The 5,282-nt window shown below is 42.7% G+C and overlaps 1 long non-coding RNA gene across 2 annotated transcripts in view; it reads left to right on the top strand.

The window, feature by feature from the left end:
• Positions 1 to 1,496: 1,496 nt before the first annotated feature.
• The window catches only part of LOC112063411 (uncharacterized), a 24,300-nt gene continuing 20,514 nt past the window's right edge, over positions 1,497 to 5,282 (top strand). For both annotated transcript variants that reach the window (XR_003680950.2, XR_003680948.2), the window contains exon 1: positions 1,497 to 2,596. This is a non-coding gene — a long non-coding RNA (uncharacterized lncRNA). The remainder of the gene's footprint in view (positions 2,597 to 5,282) is intronic.

Raw genomic sequence — 5,282 nt, 5'->3', positions numbered from 1 at the left:
TACTCTCCAAGCCCCCCCAAGCGCTTGATGTGAGGTGAAACTTAATTGTAACTGCAGGGAGGAGGTGGTAGAAGGGAAACTCTGATTGGCTGAGTTTATGTTGAACTGACAAAAACAATGTTTCTGCTGCTATGCAGAATGTATTTTAGAACAAAATTATATTTCTTTGCACTCTCTAGTTGTGGCCTGGGAAAGTGTATCCACTAGCAGTAGACATTGCAGGACTTGGTAACTGTCGAGGACTTCTAGGTTTCCAGATTGGGTTTGAAGAAAGATAAATTCCGTTTGGATCTGGTGAGTTTGAGGTACTTCTCCAGAAGCCTCATGGATCTGAAGCTTGGGAGAGAAGTGTAGGCTGAAGAAATGAACTTGAAAGTTACCAGAAAACAGGCTATTGGTGAAGCCACGAGTAGATGAAATCAAACAGAGGGTGAGGATTACTGGACCAGAGCCCTGGAAAGCCCTGACATGTAAAAGGGTGTGCAGAGAAAATGGAATTAGAAAAGAGCCCATGAGGAAAGGTCCAAAGTAAACTAGAGAAGAACTAGCAGGTGACACCAGATAATCCAACTGATAGCTCTCATTTAATTTTATACTAAATCAATAGGATCCATCCAGCTCCAGGATAGTTCATGGATACAAACTAAAATTCTTTGTGACATCTCTTCTCCTTATTATCCAGGAAATGATCTTCCTCATGTCCAAACTCAAGGCGACATTCTGGTTGCCTGAGGATGCCGGGATTCCGACTACGAGGGCCTAATTTGTGTTAAAATGGTGAAGCCTTACTTATTTCCATAGTGTTCCTGCAAGGTACATCGTAGTTCATGTACACAGAGAGTATTTTTCCATGTTATGCCAAGGAGCTGTCAGGGCTTTTTTTTTTTCACTATCTTACCCAATTCCCCTTTTAAGAAAAGAGCTCTCACAAATTATTTTCAGAGATTAAGACTAAAAAAATTTGTTCTTTTGACCTGTGCTTCTTATTTCTAGGTATTGACAACTACATACATCCATTATTCCCTTATCACCCTGGCTTCTAGGAAGCTCAAGACCAGATTTTGGGCTTAATTGCTGTAGGGTTCCTCAGATAGGTGTTCTTAGAATTCTAGTATTTTTTCTTCCTTTTGGCCCTTATTTATTTGTTCCTGTTCCTTTTTTGTTTGTTTGTTTGTTTGTTTGTTTTTTGTGGTACACGGGCCTCTCACTGTTGTGGCCTCTCCCATTGCGGAGCACAGGCTCCGGACGCACAGGCTTAGCGGCCATGGCTCACGGGACTAGCTGCTCCGCGGCATGTGGGATCTTCCCGGACCGGGGCACGAACCCGTGTCCCCTGCATCGGCAGGCGGACTCTCAACCACTGCACCACCAGGGAAGCCCCTGTTCCTGTTTTTTTTGATCAGTAGTTTGGTTTTGTTATACTGGCCTGATGGTACTCATATATATATGTATGTATATATATATATATATATTATATATATATATATATATCAACATATATATTTTGGTGGGGGTGGCTGCATTGGGTCTTCATTGCTGCACAGGCTTTTCTCTAGTTGTGACGAACAGGGGCTACTCTTCGTTGTGGTGTGCAGCCTTCTCATTGCGGTGGCTTCTCTTGTTGCAGAGAATGGGCTCTAGGCGTGCGGGCTTCAGTAGTTGCAGCGCATGGGCTCAGTAGTTGTGGCTCGCGGGCTCTAGAGCGCAGGCTCAGTAGTTGTGGTGCACGGGGTTAGTTGCTCCGTGGCATGTGGGGTCTTCCCAGACCAGGGGTGGAACCTGTGTCCCCTGCATTGGCAGGCTAATTCTTAACCACTGCACCACCAGGGAAGTCCTGGTACTTATATTTTTATAGTAGGCTACTTCAGATCTTTTTTTGAGTTTGGCAAGAATTAGAATAGCTACAGAAAAATAAAGGATATGTCATCATAATTTTGCAGGGTTTTTTTAACCTGTACGTCTAAGGCTAACCATTGGTCTATGTTAGTAACTGTCTTCATTTATTAGTTGCAAAGTTCATTCTGTTGAATAATTCAGAGAATCTTTTTTTCTCTATAGTCAACCCATATATTAATAATAGCAAAACTTAAACATGTGATTGCTTGATGTTATAGAGCATTTAAGAAAACAAAGTAACCCCAGTGAAGTGATAAAATTAGCTTTCCTCTTTTGTCTGTTAGCTCTGCTTATCTGTCATGGCACGTTGGTTAGAATAGTGGCCAGTAATCTTATGTCATTGATATAAATTTTTTTTCTCCATATCTCATGTCAGAGCTGATAACAAGCTTCTTGCTCTGACTGTTGAACTATCATGAGGAAGAACTCAACAAAAATAAATAATAGCATACGTACTGTGCTAGGTTCATAACTGTGGGCATGCTTACATTTGTCACATCTTTTGGACTATCACATCTTTTTTAGGTGTCAGGATCTACTTTTACCATCACCAGTGAGGAAGATACAAGGCTTTCCTCCAAGGTGAAGACTGAATGATTGAAAGAGACTTTGTCAAGACAAAATTTTTCCCCAAGAGTCCTGCCAAAGATTGGCCCCTGGGGAGGAGGCAGCCTCCTTCAGAGAGTGAAGAACACACCATGTAATTCTCCTTTTCCTCCACTGGCTACTAAGTTAACCTTTAAGCCACATATGCCAGGTTAGAATGCAGTCACCAATCACCATTGCTTTAATTCTCCCAACTTAGATGGCACTTAGCCACCTGAACTGAAAGTTGGATGAAACTCTCCTTTGAATAAGGCTCATCACAGGACTTAATGTAGCCTGCTTCCTCAGCCAATGCCTGCTAAATACCAGCTTGGACCCCAGCAAAGAGAAAGAAGGTCCAAACTCTCCTTTCGGCTAATGATTTGATTGTCAAACTAAGATGTCTCAAACCTATAATTGTAGTTTTTTTTGTTTTTGTTTTTGTTTTTGTTTTGTTTTGTTTTTAGGTTTTTTTTTTGCGGTACGCGGGCCTCTCACCGCTGCGGCCTCTCCCGCCGCGGAGCACAGGCTCCGGACGCGCGGGCCCAGCGGCCATGGCTCACGGGCCCAGCCGCTCTGCGGCACGCGGGATCCTCCCAGACCGGGGCACGAACCCGTGCCCCCTGCATCGGCAGGCGGACCCCCAACCACCGCGCCACCAGGGAAGCCCTAATTGTAGTTTTAATTGACTGCATTCTGTTTGAAAGAGCAATAGCTTCAGGGGAGGAGAGTAAGAACTTTTACTATCCGCAGAGTGTGTATTGGGCCCTGGACATGTCGGGTCATTTGGTCCTTAAAACAGCCCTGGGAAGGGCAGCAGTGGCTCTGCTTCACAGAGTAGCACCCAGGGACCCCAGGAAACCAGTGATCACCCAACGCCATATAACTAGCAAAGAGCGGAATCTAGTTTGAACTCAGATGGGCTTAACTCCTTTTTTTCTCTAAGAGGCATGTTTTTCTTCGCCAACCTCAACAATGAGAGAAAAAGAGGCAGAAAGATAATCTAAAAAATGGAGTGACTGCTCACTTAAGAGGCTGTAACAAGATTGGAGCTTGGTGGTTATTGCTAGAGTCTCCAGGGCAGGGTCCTTAGGAAGATTCCTAAATTGCTGACCGTGACTCATTCAGTCCTTTCTGTGGCCTGATTTTATCATCTGATCCCAAGACTGTGCTGTAACTTTGGGGTGAAAAAACAAAGCTAAGAATCCATACAGTATTCTCAGCTCCCATCTAATGCCGTGATTCCTGAGATGCCTACTTTATACATAACGGGGGAAATGCATACAAGGAAGTTACATGCAGTGACTGAACAACACAGAATACAGCTTCCCACTTGTGCCAGGATAGACTAATTCATGGGGACTCAGAGGAGCCTCAGGGACAGGTTTTTGGAAAATCAGGCCTTGGGGTTCTGGAAGCTTAGTGCTCTTACTACAGAGCACTCCTGTTCCTGCCTCCTCATCCCTCTGCAAAGAGTTCCGGGGTTGCTGGAGTCGGGGTCAAATGAGGGGTCAGTAGTAACAAAGGTGATGACACCCCCTCATTCCTCCAGCTAGAGAACCGTCTTAGCCTTTCCCCAGACATGTTCTCTAGTAAAGAACTCCTTCCACTTCAGCCTTGCTGGGATCCACAGATTTCAAAATGAAGATTTTGGTTCTGCCTTGTCTAAACACTGAGACAGTTTTTGTTGCAGACTGGGAGCTGGCAGCAGCTCTTCAGAGCCAGGATATGCAGAATTCCTTAAAAACAAGCAGCATGCAGCAGCATGAAAACCTTAGAAACGCTTCTGAGAATCAACTTAATCTTCCAGCTCTGAAACCAACTATGTGATGATGGTGGCTTTTGTTTTCTTTGCAGAGCCTAGGCTTCCTTTGAGAAAACTGACAAATTTGTAAATGTGGTAAAGATAACACTTTTCAATAAGCTGTTATTTCTCCCTCTTTATTATTTGGGTCAAAGAATTTTTTTGAATTTCATTCCAATTCTTTTCACTTTGTGCATCAAGAAAAACAGTCATAGCAAGAAAGACTTGACCAATATATTCTTTTCATATCACAAATTCTCTTCTCAAAGTTTTTTTTTCTGGGAGGAATGAAAGTAATTTTATTTGTTGTTGGGTTATGGTCAAGTACTTGCAAATGACATGTATTTTCCATGAAATAGGCACTTTCTGATCTACCTGATTGCAATACTTAAAACGTTATGCATCCAGTGGCATCCCGTCTAAAATGATTTGTTGTTACTGCTAAAGACAATTTTACAAATATCGTTCCAAGTGACAAAAGAAAGCAGACATTAACTGATTTTTTAAATTAGAATTTTGTTAGCCTTATGTTTTGGATTAAGAAAGAGATGTGGTCACTTAATTGTTTTATTCCATTTTTATTGCAAACAAGAATGAAAAAGAGAAAAAAATGTTTCCACACTGGATTCCCCTTGAATGAATTCAAGCAAAGTTCATTTCTAGTGGTTTTGCATCTGGCAAAGGTGTAAAATTGTGCCCATAGAGGTGTTGATTTGCTCCAATTCAGCAGGGCCCAGCCCTTTGGTGGGCAGTGCTGGCCTGGGAGAAGTGGCCTTCTGTGCACATCTGTTAAGTCCCAGGGGCTTCTAGGGTTTGGTCAGAAGCTCATGCTAAAAACGATCTTTTTCCCCACCAGATTCTAGGTAGAAAAGGTATGTCATCCATTCATCTGTTGATGGACACTTAGGTTGCTTCCATGTCCTGGCTATTGTAAATAGAGCTGCAATGAACATTTTGGTACATGACTCTTTTTTTTTTTTTTTTTTTTTTTTTTTTT

Source organism: Physeter macrocephalus, chromosome 8 (genome assembly GCF_002837175.3).
Source record: "Physeter macrocephalus isolate SW-GA chromosome 8, ASM283717v5, whole genome shotgun sequence".
NCBI lineage: Eukaryota > Metazoa > Chordata > Mammalia > Artiodactyla > Physeteridae > Physeter > Physeter macrocephalus.
The sequence above is the reverse complement of the archived record's forward strand: the minus strand, read 5'-3'. Positions and strand labels throughout refer to the sequence as shown.